Source organism: Podarcis gaigeae, assembly GCF_964106915.1.
Source record: "Podarcis gaigeae genome assembly, chromosome: 4".
In the NCBI taxonomy this organism is placed as follows: domain Eukaryota; kingdom Metazoa; phylum Chordata; class Lepidosauria; order Squamata; family Lacertidae; genus Podarcis; species Podarcis gaigeae.
This window is the reverse complement of record NC_139677.1, coordinates 31,726,217-31,740,124: the sequence shown is the minus strand read 5'-3', so window position 1 is coordinate 31,740,124 and position 13,908 is coordinate 31,726,217. Positions and strand designations below refer to the sequence as shown.

Genomic DNA, 13,908 nt, shown 5'->3' with positions numbered 1-13,908 from the left:
GCACTTTAACCAGAAGATTTAATGTGTCAAAGTTAACTGCGTTCTCTAGCAGATATTCACATTCTAATTAAAGATTAAGAACGTAGTACATTACACTGTGATTTGTCATACATGGCTTGTTAAATAGGAAACCTACCGGGATTCCCTAACATTTTATAAACATTATTCAGGGCTTTTTAATGTGGGCAAAGCACACGATTATTCAGCTGCTCTGCAACAGGGAAGGTAGAAAGGGCTGCTTCCATGCACGAATCCAACCAGGACCTAATATATCGTGAACTTGAATTTATAAGGGCACAACCCATTGTCAGTCTTATGACTGTGTCCTAAAGCCAGCCTCAAACTGAACATTCTGGAGAGTTAAAAAAACAACAACCCACAACCCCACAGTTTAATGATTTGGCATGGGGTGTTTGTTTCGTTTTCTCTTTAAAACATACATTTTGGATCTTAGCTACTTCTTGGCATTTTAAAACTTTTTTAATCCCAGCGATGGAGACTTAAAGGGAGAAGTGGGGGTCAGAGGGAAGTGTTCCAATATGCAGAGTGTTTTTCAGCTCAATTCTAGCAGGCTTGAACTCCAGTATCCCTTCCAATATCAGAGGACCAGTTCAGATTCTTTGATTGCCTGAGGAATAAATTAATGAGGTTACTGGAGACATCAAACATTTGCATATTCACGGATGCTTATTAGGTTGAACACAAATGCCAGGTGCACTAGATTTTGGGAATACTGGCTGGGGCGAGGGGAAAATGCTCTTCTCAGAATTAAAATTTGTCTGTCAGAGGTAAAGATTCTGTGACCAGAAGAAACAAGGTTCTCCACCCCACCCCCCTCTCCCAAACAAAAAGGAATCAAGGTTTAATCTATTCAACAACACTTTTCTGGAAGGTATTCTGCAGTCCAGAAAGTTGTCTGCTTATACCTCATCGGAAACTTGTTTTTAAAAACCCGCACTATACTTGTGAACGTACTTTTGTCTTTTTAACACATTTTTTTCCCTCTGCCCTCAATTCCTTATGGATTGCTGAATTTATTAAATAGCTATGGAGGTACACAATATATGTTTGAGGTTACTTCCTGCAATGCCCAATTATTGGAGGATTTTTATACTCGAGCAGTTATTGCTAAGGATCCCAAACCTATATCCTACGAGAGATAGAAGACTGAATTACAAAATATGTCTCCAAGGGATGCGTATACATGGCTGCATTGTTGTCAGTGACTTCCGTCACTGCTCTGTGAAAGCACATTGTGTGCTTGGTTTGTACTGTATCTCATTATTGCTGCAAGTTTGTAGCAGTGCTGATCGCTTGGGGTACTTATCCCTTTTGTATCCTCCTGGCTTAAATATAAATTGAGTTCTTTCCTCTCCTCCACCATCCTGTATACACTACAGTTTTTAATTTACCACAGTTATAATTGCAAAATGGAACCATGTGCCTGCAGTTTTCTTGTTTCAGACATGTTTTTCAGGGCATTTGTACATGAAGCAATGTGGCTGGTACCATACACAGCAAAATCCATGCCATCTTAAATGGATGTTGGAAGCAGAGGTCTTTGAATATGAATATGGATGAACAAACAGGCTCCATTCTGCCCCTCTGGTTTCAGCGAATAATGTGTACAACTTGCTCCCCCCCCCTCCACCAACTACCACCTCTATATAGGTTGCTCTGTATTCACTGCCCAGCCAGTGCAAATCCTGTTTGAAAATCACATTTGCAGCATAACTGATAACAAAAGTATTACATGATGTCTATCCCACATATTTTGTAGATGCACTCCATTGCCTTTGTAAATTACGCCCAACTTTCGATGAAAATATATGGGGGTTTTATTTAATAGGCTATAAAATGAAGTCTCTAATCAAAGAAATGTTCCTCTCTTATAAGTCCGGCATGGTCTGCGTTATATTGATGATTGCAAAAACAGATGTTATTTTTGTACAAGTGGGCCCTTTTCTTTCTTTCTTCCATTTTTTTTTTTTTTTTTGGTTGCTGGAGGAAGAAAGGGGTTAAACAAAACACATTACTAATGACTCTGAAGAACAATAGATGACAGTGCAAAACACAAAAGTATTGTGTTTTCCAAGCATTTGTTTTCAAACCATTATTTTGATGGATTCTTTTTAACACCAAGGGGGGGGGGGAGAAAAAGAAAAAGAAGAATGGCATCCATATCCCAGTAATTCTTCAAATCATGTCTGTAAAAATGATCTTTCAGACATTTACGCAAACTGCCTTTTTTTTTTTGGAAACAATTCAGAAAAGGTCATTTCAGCTAAGGTTCCTTGTAGTCAAATTGCAAACATCCAGGCGTGTGTGTGTGTGTGTGTGTTTTCCATGCACATAGCACAGATTTTTTTGATTATGTAGATTTCCCCCCCCCCTACTGCAGTTTCATATGCAAAGCATGCATCAGCCATATCCGTGCTATCTCCTAAAGCAGTCGTTCTGAAACCCAATCTGAGGACAGTGCAGACTAAATAAAATTTCATTTTGATTTGGCCTCCCGCTGAGAATGGGACTGCTTTGTTTCAGCCGACAGAACAAGCAAGCCAGAAAGGTATGTCCAGCTTTGCATGGCTGATGGTGTGACTTGAGGATCACAATCAGGCCATTCATGCTTCCAGGGTTCGGCATCTCATCCAGATCCTGTACTGTTCTCTCTTTTTTCCTTTCAATTTGCTTTCCTTCTGTGCTGCCTCTCATCTACCTGCGGGGCAAAGCTGTGGCAGACCTGAACACTATTGTTTACTTTGGCATATGTTTAATAGCTGCATGGCTGTTTGAGGTTGCTACTCCACCCCACCCCCCTCCTGCTGCTTGCCTTTGTATTTTCCTTTCACTATCCATATTCACTTCCTCCCCTCCCCATTTTTTTTAAGATGCTGAATACACAAATATGGAATTAACCGTAAATTACATAAGTACAGATTGCAATGCTCCAGAGATTTTACTGGAATGTTTATAATGCAGAAGCCTATTGTAAAAATCTGAAGATATGTTTAACAGCTTTTAGGGACTGGTGTGTTCCTAGTCCTTTTCTGAGCTGTTTAGGTAGGCAAGCAATCACCCATTATACGGAGGGGGGGGGGAATTGCTTTATATCAATTCCTTATATTTTGTAGAACATCACAGTGCAGGCTTGAAATGCATTCACAAATATTTCCTTGTCTAAATATTAGCTCTCACTTGGCATCAACTCACTTTCATTAACAAGCCGTCTGAAAACTGACCATAGTCCCTTTGGCCCATGATTTGAAATATGGATTGGGCCGCAGGGAATGACCTGCTAGTTTACTCTTTGAAGCTACTTCAGACAATATGTTAGGATTCAAGAACACACAGCATTACGGGCATATCTCCCCTCTTCCATAAATCATTTCCTTTAAATTAAAACAACAAGCTTATCCCTTGTTTAAATATTACAGTAAGGCTCATGTGTTCCACGACTCATATGTTTAGCAGGGGGCAAAGTGCAGGACCCAGAAGAGACTGAAACTATAGCCCATAAACAAAGCAAATGAAATAATATCCTTGTCAGTTGCAGGGCATAATAAGGCATAGCAGTGGTGCTCTGTGCAACCCACCCACAACCCAGTTAAAGCAAAATTGTGAGAATTTAAGCTGATTGAAGCTGTTTCCCTAAGCTATTTTCTTTAAAGTAAGTTCCAGTCAAACCATTGGAATTTACTTCCAAGTAAATGTGGATGGGGTAGGGATGGTCATTTGCCTTTTCTTCAAGAGGACCAAATGAGCTTCAGCTGGGATACTCTGAAATTGCTGCATCATGGAATAGACTTTGAAATTCCTTAAACTACTTTCTTTAAATTAAATTTATTGGCTCTCGACATCACTTGTGTGCTAAGGTGTTTTGTTTTTTTGTGGCCTAACATCCTTGTTAAATTTCCATCCATTTGGATGAAATCCAGAGTGCATTAGGCACACCTGTAAGTCTCAGAGAAATGTATAGGAATTCTGTGCGCATCCATTTCACTGAGTCATCGTAGGGCCCAGCAAAACATGATGCAGAAGGTGCATTAATAAATCTGCTGACGTCTTTTTCTGTTGCTAAAAGTGGCTGCTTGCTTGTTTCTCCATCCCACCGCATACTTGATGGAGGCCTCTCTCCATATCGGCCAAGGAGGGTCCTGCAGTCTGCAGCGAAGGCCTCACCATGTGGCATTGTGGGACAGGTCTCACTGAGTGGTGGCCCCCTGTTGGAGAACTGCCTCACTGTGGAGACAAAACCGTCCCACTCACTGCAGGTGAGGCCCGTCTCATGGTCTCTTTGTCAAGAAGCACGGGGGGTTAGCCACCCCTCCCACAGCACCATGACTCTAGTACAGGGGTCGTCAACCTAAGGCCCACAGACCACAAGCAGCCCATGGAGGGTCATTTAACCGGCCCATTGACCCCTGCCGCCTGCTCAGTCGGCTCCTGTGTGTCGTGCTAAACCGGCACAAAGCAGAGCAGAGACTGCCTTCCGCGACTGGCTGCGCACACCTCCTCTGCACCAGAAGGAGCACCAGAATAAGCGTTTGCGCATGTGTGTGTGTGTGCACAAACACACTCCAGCCCACCTGCGGGACCATGAACCGGCCCAAGTCACAAAAACTTTGCAGACCGCTGCTCTAGTACCTTTTCCCACTGCTGCTTTTATTAGAAGGGAAAGATAGTTGAAGATATTTGACTACTGCTTACTGTGGCTCTTAGGCATCTCAAATTTTCACTGTCGACCTTCTTATGGCCATAATTCAGTTTTCCTTTAAGCAGAGGGCAGGGTTAAACCTTTTCAGTCACCTATGTTAGAAAGCTCTGGGGAAGGGCATGATTTGGGTAAAAAAGTGGGGGGGGGGGGCAGGGGTAGGAGTTAGGCTTGAAGATTTCAATAAGCCCCTTAACATTTCTATCTATAATTTTAGCAGTGGATTTAGTCCTGGCCTTTTCCCTTTCCCTTTTTTCATATAAATGCTGTGGAAGCTTCAAGGTTATATATCACGGAGTTATATAATTATGCTACATTCATTTTTATAAATGAAATATTAAGAAAATAGTTGATGCTTGCCTAACAAATGAGGGTGGAAAGTCATTGGTTTTAAGGCTCAATAGGAGCTGCGTTTTGACCAGGTGATTTAATAAATAACTAAAAATGTAAATATTTCTTCAATGCATCCATCCTCTTAATTTTCCATCTATCCATCCAATATACAGATTATGTTATAAATCACTTAGGCTGCAAACTTTCACATAACTCAGATATATAGGTTAGCTTTGTTTGAGGTCCTGATTCCAGCCATTAAGATAATCTGAGAATACTTTTCTGACTACAAATTCTGTGTACATGAAGGGAGACTTTCTTATTGGAAACCTCACAGCTATTGCATCCCCGTCTCTTGGAGAGTCATCAAACATGTTTTCTGTAGGCATTACTAGAGGTTAAAAACAAACTTGAGCTGAATTTTAGTTAGGCAGGCATAAAACAATATTGAAGAGATATTTGGGTGGATTGGATACAGACTCTGGCCTTATTCCTTTGTTATTCACCAGTGGGGCATTCCCATGTTGAAGAAGGAGCAGGGGTGCATTTTATGTCTTACGGGGCTGCATTGAGAAGAAGAAAGCATTCAAAATCAGGTGAGTGGTGCAAGATTCCTGTACTTGATTTGGGGTGATATAAGGTAGAGTCACCCTATCTTTTGGAGAGACATTGGGGTGAGAGCACAGAATGCCTGTAAAAAGGAGGAGGGAAGAGAAATTATTTCACTCATGCAATATTGGAGAAACCCTATTATGTTTTCCAGGGTATTTTGATTTGTTACTTCACTCTCACCCCTGGGAATGTGGGGAAACTAGACATCCAAATAAATTAATGTTGCGGTGTGCAAAATTATTTTGCATTAGCATTGAAATTCATTTCTCCCGCCTGATGAAACATTTTTTTACTGTTTCAAATGGTGTAAACACATGAACATATATAGATTATCTGGTTGTCAGTAACGTTTAGGATTTGGAGTTGTTTGTAACATCTTATTGTGATTGATTTTTGCTTTACATGGGATATTTGTTGCTTTTGCTACTGTTTTAAGTTGACATTTATTCCATTGGAGAAAAGCCAAATTAAGCTCCAGGACTGCTGGAATAAAAAATAGATTGCTCCTTGCCAACTCAAAGGGGTGTGTGTGGATTTTATCCATTGACCTTAGCAGCTTGCTATAAGAACCAGTTTCGCTTTGTTTTAATAATCTGTTTCATCAAGTGTTACCACAAACCTTTGAATACTCCTTACATAGTTGAGATGTGCATTGGGTTCAGATCAATCCTGAGGCAAAGTGGGGGGTGCCATGAGAATCTTTGGGGCTTGTCAGAGGTGAAGGAGGATCTCTATAACGTGAGGCAAAACAGGAATCCCTGAAGTGATTGAAGGCATTTTGGTGATGTAATCATCAAAAAAAGTTGAAGACAAGCATTGAATGAAAATGGAAGTAATGTATCTAAGCATAGCAGAACAACATAGTGCCAGGATGGGATGGTGGTGCAAGGGAGAGTAAACTTCAGAGTTGAGAGCAGAGACAGAGAAAGAGCTCTACAATGGTACCTCGGGTTAAGAACTTAATTCGTTCTGGAGGTCCGTTCTCAACCTGAAACTGTTCTTAACCTGAGGTACCACTTTAGCTAATAGGGCCTCCTGCTGCCACGGCGGCGCCGGAGCACGATTTCTGTTCTCATCCTGAAGCAAAGTTCTTAACCCGAGGTACTATTTCTGGGTTAGCGGAGTCTGTAACCTGAAGCGTATGTAACCCAAGGTACCACTGTATAGTGCAAGGCGGGTCAAGTTTGTAAGCAGCTGAATGGGTTTTTTTATATATATAAATAATTTTTATTCATTTTTCCAACACAAAAAAGGACAAAACAATACACACACATAAACAAATCAAAAACATACAAACATGTATAATTTCAAGAAGACATGTTTTCATAACCTTGCTTCTCAGACTTCCCCTTACCTCCCCTTTTCTGCATCTCTGTTTTAAAATTTTCTCAGCAACTCTTCGCACCAATTAATTAATTACTTATTTTCTCTTTAAGTTTCTTCTAACACTTAATCAATTACAGCTGTATGAATGGTTTTTCCAGCACTCTCCAGTTTCAGTGTTTTGTGGAAGGGAGCAGGTTTGCACATATCATGTCTCTAAGCTTAAGGAAGACAGCAGGATAGGGAAAGAACAGGAGATCTTTATAAACTGGCAGGTCTAGCTTGTAATCGGAATAAATGATTTTATCCTGGAAGTGAACCTCTCTTAGTTCTTCCCATCCCAATACAGTGGTACCACAGGTTACATACGCTTCAGGTTACAGACTCCGCTAACCCAGAAATATTACCTCGGGTTAAGAGCTTTGCTTCAGGATGAGAACAGAAATCGTGCAGCAGCGGCGCAGTGACAGCAGGAGGCCCCATTAGCTAAAGTGGTGCTTCAGGTTAAGAACGGTTTCAGGTTAAGAATGGACCTTCAGAACAAATTAAGTTCTTAACCTGAGGTACCACTGTATCAACTTTGAAGGTGCCCAACAGCACCTGATATTGTTATCTGCAGCAGGTTTCTTACAGAGCACGGAACACTAGGAGAGATTAAATGATTCCTTTTTCACACGTCCTAAAATTATAACGGCTGCCTTTTCAGGAAAACAACTGTAGCTATGCTTACATATTTTGTACAATTCTGGCCAAAAAAAAGTGATAGATAGTTCCAGCATGGAAGTCCTTCTGCCTTTCCCCCTGTAATTTGGCAGGCTCAAGCCATTATGGAAGGCATACTGTGCTTGAAAACACTTTGGCAAAAGTGTGGGTGGTGGTGGGGATTATAGCCAATTTATGTTATTTTCCAGTAATGAATGTAGATGTAGGGGGAACCCCTCTGATGCAACTGATGCAAGCTGAATCAGGCAGTTTTTCAAAGTGTTAAGTTGGGGTCTGGATCCAAATATAATGATTGGTGCAGATCCTTAAATTCTAGCTGCTTTGGTAATAAAACCACTGGCAAGGGGGTGATAGAAAACAAGCAAGCCGAACATTTATGGAAAAAGTTATTGAGTCTCATTTTTAAGAGGGTAAACTATAGGGTGCCATGGTGAAGTACTTGAAATCTATATTCCCATAGCCATAGATGCCCCTGTCCAGACCCCAGACCCAATCTAAGATATGCCACTCTTCAAGAAAAAAACCCTGTAAATTCCCAGCCATTAGCCAGCTTCTTATGGGTTGTGAAATATGAAAGTGTTCATCTCTTACTTACGCCAACCTCACAGTGTCAGGAATTAGCTAGCTTTTCCAGGCTAATTTCCTGATGCAACTTAGAAAAGAACCAGGCCCCTTTGTGCATGCATCCATAACTAGGATCAGATTAGACCCAAATGTGCCCCTAAGTCACAGATGTTAACCAGGAGCTCCATTTACGGTCTTCAAACAAAAACATCTTGGAGGTCCCAGGCCACAGAGAGGTTAGGCTGGCCTCAACCAGAACCAGGGCTTTTTCGGCTGTGGCTCCGATCTGGTGGAATGCTCTGTCACAAGAGACAAGAGCCCTGCAGGACTTGACATCTTTCCGCAGGGCCTGCAAGACAGAGCTGTTCCACCAGGCCTTTGGTCAGGGCACAGCCTGACTCCCTCCTTTGGTAATTCTTCACAGAACTCTAGCCCAGTGGTTGCCATCAATTTGATTTGAATTAATTTTATAATGAAATGATTTTAGAATGTTGTGTTATTTCATTGGTGTTAGCTGCCCTGAGCCTGGCTTCGGCTGGGGAGGGCGGGATATAAATAATAATAATAATAATAATAATAATAATAATAATAATAATAATGTTGTTGTTGTTGTTGTTGTTGCTTCATTGGCATGCTTTAGAGGGCCAAAGGCAACACGGCGGGAGTACTTGGTGTCCTGCCCTTTATCCCAAAACACTTGCACCACTTGCCACACCACAGAGCAGGCTTTGTGGGAGCCAATCGGATCTCTGCTCATAAAATTCTGGAGAAGAAAGCAAAGAAATAAAGTGCCATATTCTCTTGTGTTGGAAGTCTGTGCACAACCCAAGAGCATAGATGACTTTATTTCTGAACTCTCACATTTTTCCTGTTAGTTTTTCACACTTGCCTTGCTTAATCCTAGGCAGATCCATCTGCAAGATTTCTGGCAAACAGAGGTATTAAATTTCAGAGGCCTTTCAAGCAACATGGTGATGAAAGAGAATCAATACTCGTCAGTCCTTAGTCAGTGGGTTCCGTCCTAGAACTTAATTGTGCCCCAAATTAAAGCGGTACCACCACATTTTATTTTTAGTCTCGTTGATGAGGGTTTTCTCTTTTTTTCCTGAGAAGCAGATGGAGAGAGAGAGAAAGTGGTAGTATTTTTTTTAATGAATCTCATTGTGTGGGTTAGTGTTACAGGTGGGTGACCTCAAACAGTGATGACTACAGTTTTGGGGCATGCAATAGACTGCTCCATGACTGCAAAAAAAGTCATCCCATTGATGTACTAAAGAAAGTGAGTGTCTTTTTAACTGCATGTAGTTAACCAGGATTCAAAGTATTATCTTTTAATATTTGCAGAATCACATCCATCGACAACTGAGTGAAACAAAGCCCAGTACAAGTTTCTAGTGATTTCCTATTTGAGTGTACAGGGTGTTTCAAAATATAATGCGGTTGCATCCAACTAAGACTTACCCAAAGTAGACCCACTGAAATCAGTGGACTTCAGTTAGCATTTCCTATTATTCCGGAGTATAATTAATAACTTGGATGTATTATTGTATCAAAATTGACAGTGTCCACAAAATGTTCATATCCTTACCAGTCCATAAATCAGCTCTACTCACTGCAACCTTTATTTATTTATCTTAAAGTCTCTCCAGAGAGTCTCTGTAACCTTGCAAAATGACCAAAGATACATATTAAACCAGCTTTGCACCATAGCTAAAGAAGCAAAGTTAACCAGCGGGCATTTACATTGTTTCGTTAGAAAGGCAGAACCAAACAGCTTAGCCCAGAAGCTACTCTGGAAAACTAATATTTCCTGAGAAAAGAGCAGAAAAGGAAATTTGGAATCAGCGGGGGAGGGGGGGAGTGACCAGAAAATCCTGTTATTTACACCATACACTTCTGTGGAAAATCCACCCTTGGGATGACTTTATCAGAGCAGAGTTACACCCAGGGATTTCTTTTTTTTTTTTCATTAAAAAGAGTTTGTGTGAGGTTCAAAGAGGGAGAGAAATTTACAGCCTGGAGAAGATTGTGCCGGAAGGTAACAAAAATCATGTTTCTCCATCTCCAGATACAGAAGTATTAACAATATTTTAATTATTTGGTCACACAAATAAATAGTTCCTCCCCTCCACATCATTAAAATTTAACTCTGCGTTAAAAAAAAAAAGTATCTGAAGAAGGCGATTCTGAACCTCAAAAAATCAATAGGAAAGGAAGCATCTCAAGGAGGAGAATTCAGCAAGCATTCTCTGCCACACATTCACATTTATTCTCATGGGTGTCTGAAAGCCTCCATTGAAGTAAATGGCGGGATGCAGCCACAAGACACATCCAACTGTATTCTAAAAGCCTTTCTGCACAGTCAGATCATGAGTCAAGTACTCCCGGTTTGAAAGGGCCTTTCACAAAGTGGCCTCTGGTAGAATGACTCCTATATGAGCCGTAGCTGAGTGTTAGAGCATCTGCTTTGCATCCCAGGTTCAATCCCCACCCAATCCCAGACAAGGGTGGCAGATTCTGCCAATAAGCACAGCTTTTGTTGTTTAGTCATTTAGTCATGTCTGACTCTTCGTGACCCCCATGGACCAGAGCACGCCAGGCACTCCTGTCTTCCACTGCCTCCCGCAGTTTGGTCAAACTCATGCTGGTAGCTTCGAGAACACTGTCCAACCATCTCGTCCTCTGTCGTCCCCTTCTCCTTGTGCCCTCCATCTTTCCAAACATCAGGGTCTTTTCCAAGGAGTCTTCTCTTCTCATGAGGGGGCCAAAGTATTGGAGCCTCAGCTTCAGGATCTGTCCTTCCAGTCAGCACTCAGGGCTGATTTCCTTCAGAATGGAGAGGTTTGATCTTCTTGCAGTCCTTTAGCACAGCTAAAGGAGACCAAATGCACCAGTTAAGTGATTCTGTATAAGACAGCTTTCTCTGTTGGGAATCTCTGGGTTTACCCCGCACAGTGACCTTGAAAAGCAACAGAAGCAGTCCTGCGACGAGTGCTGGGTAGTTTGGAGCCACAATTTTAATCACCCACAATTCTCCTGACATACCCTGAGGCATTTTAGGAAATTATTAGGAAACATCTGAAGGCAGCCCTGTTTAGGGAAGCTTTTAATGTTTGATGTATTACAGTATTTTAATAACTGTTTTTGGAAGCCGCCCAGAGTGGCTGGGGAAGCCCAGCCAGATGGGCGGGGTATAAATAATAATAATGGTGGTGGTGGTGGTGGGAGAGCCCCAGACCTTGCTGTCTTGACACGGAGGTGGCCAGGATCAGTGTCAGAATGAACCCATCTGGGATGCTGTGGCTATCACAGCTGCCTGAGGACGCCATGATGGGCTGGCAGCATCCTCATGTGCTGCATTGCCACATGTGCAATTAACCATACACTTTTATTTTATTTGCTTTTTAAAATGACTGCCCTTCATCCAAAGATCTCCCTTAACCTCCCAATAGTGAATCTAGATTCAGGTAGGTAGCCGTGTTGGTCTGACACAGTCGAAACAAATTTAAAAATTGTCCAGTAGCACCTTAGAGACCAGCTAAGTTTGTTCTAGAGACATCACCTTGCCAACAGAGGTCCGTATAGTAAAAGCTATGGTTTTCCCAGTAGTGATGTATGGAAGTGAGAGCTGGACCATAAAGAAGGCTGATCACCAAAGAATTGATGCTTTTGAATTCTGGTGCTGGAGGAGACTCTTGAGAGTCCCATGGACTGCAAGAAGATCAAACCTCTCCATTCTGAAGGAAATCAGCCCTGTCACTCGAAGGACAGATCGTGAAGCTGAGGCTCCAATACTTTGGCCACCTCATGAAAAGAGAAGACTTCCTGGAAAAGACCCTGATGCTGGGAAAGATGGAGGGCACAAGGAGAAGGGGATAACAGAGGACGAGATGGTTGGACAGTGTTCTCAAAGCTACTAACATGAGTTTGACCAAACTGTGGGAGGCAGTGGAAGACAGGAGTGCCTGGCGTGCTCTGGTCCATGGGGTCACGAAGAGTCGGACACGACTCAACGACTAAACAACAACAAAGTGCTACTGGACAATTTTTTCATTTCTCCCAATAGTGAGATATCCTCCCTGTGCAAGCAGTTCAAGAGAGGGCCCTGTAGTAAGAGGCAGTTGTGGGGCTGGTTCCCCACTTATAAAATAAAAAATAAAAAATCACCGTCTGGATGGATGGATGGGCAGACAGACAAACTCCAGTACATGAGAGAGGAGCTCACAGATCCTGGAGATTAAAGTAAAACTAAGCAAAATATTTTGTTTGTTTTTAATGGTCTTGCTGCTTTTCACTACTTAGAAGAATGGCAAGGTAACAACCCCTTCACAGAATATCATATTCCTACCTTCATGGCTGTGATTCGTGGGTTGGCCACTTAATTTTATTTTGATTTTACTGTTATTTTGAGCTGCGTTTTAATCAATTGTTTGATTTTGTGTTTTTAATGTATTATATATTTGGTGTTATCCACCTTGGCCGGGGAGGGCAGGGTATAAATAAAATCTATTATTATTATTATTATTATTATTATTATTATTATTATTATTTCTTTAAAAAGTAACTGAAGCTCTTTTTATGAGTTTGTTTAGGTGTTTTAAGAATGAGTACACATTAAAAGGCCTGAATAACATGCAGCTGCAGACAGAGGAGCTGGCCTCAGTCTGACACAGCAATGTAGCCGTGTGCATTAATTTTACCCAGAATTAATGCCTGAAAGGGGATGGTGGTGGTACAAAATGGTTGTGTGTGTGTGTGTGTGTGTGTGTGTGTGTGTGTGTGTGAGAAAAGGAACATTCTTATTACTAATCATATTGCAAACAATATCATTCAGCAGGGGCCAATGACACTTATAACCACCACCCTCGCAGCAGTCAAACAATTACAGTGACTGTGCTCTCTGGGAGAAAAATCTCACATTCCCAGGTAGGGATGGATAGAACGTCATTCCACTCCCCGCTCCAGCAGTGTTTACCAGTTTTCAAATTAAATTCTGTTCCATTACAACAAAGTGCCTGGCTACAAACGCTACATGAAATAGGTCCACTAAATTACACATATCAAATCATAATTACACATTAAAAATTCTTGCACTATGTACAGTATGCATATTTTCAGCCCTCTTGTATCCTGGCCATTTCCTTTAAGTTATCCCCATCACCATTACCTCCACCTTGCCTATGAACTTTTTTCTTAACTCCTTTTCTCTTTTCTCTATGGGTTTAACTCTGTCATTGCTGGTCTCACTTAAACACTGTAAACTTACTGTGTGCAAGTGCACAGAGAGGTGGAAATTGCATTTTGTAATTGTTACACACTTATATATGTGGCTATGGAAATAGAAAAATGTAGGTTCCAAAGCAGAGCATAAATGTGCTTATTTATAATATTTTATATACCGCTGAATAGAATAAAATCTCTAAGCCATTCACATTAAAACAAGAAAAATACAACCACCAACATTCAAGCTTTTTGCTGCATGGGTCTCAAACCAATGGACTACTAAGGGGAAGTAGGTAGTGTAACAGAGTTAACCAACATGCTGCCCTCATTGTGGTTGTGGGTACAGTTCCCATCAGCCCCAGATGACATAGCCAATGATTAGAGATTATGGGAGTTGTGGTCCATAATATCTAGAA

The 13,908-nt window shown here is 41.4% G+C and overlaps 1 long non-coding RNA gene across 1 annotated transcript in view; it reads left to right on the top strand.

The window, feature by feature from the left end:
* Positions 1 to 2,435: 2,435 nt before the first annotated feature.
* Positions 2,436 to 13,908, top strand: part of LOC310843139 — a 171,379-nt gene continuing 159,906 nt past the window's right edge. The window contains exons 1-2 of the long non-coding RNA XR_014563523.1: positions 2,436 to 2,569; positions 5,557 to 5,643. This is a non-coding gene — a long non-coding RNA (uncharacterized lncRNA). The remainder of the gene's footprint in view (positions 2,570 to 5,556; positions 5,644 to 13,908) is intronic.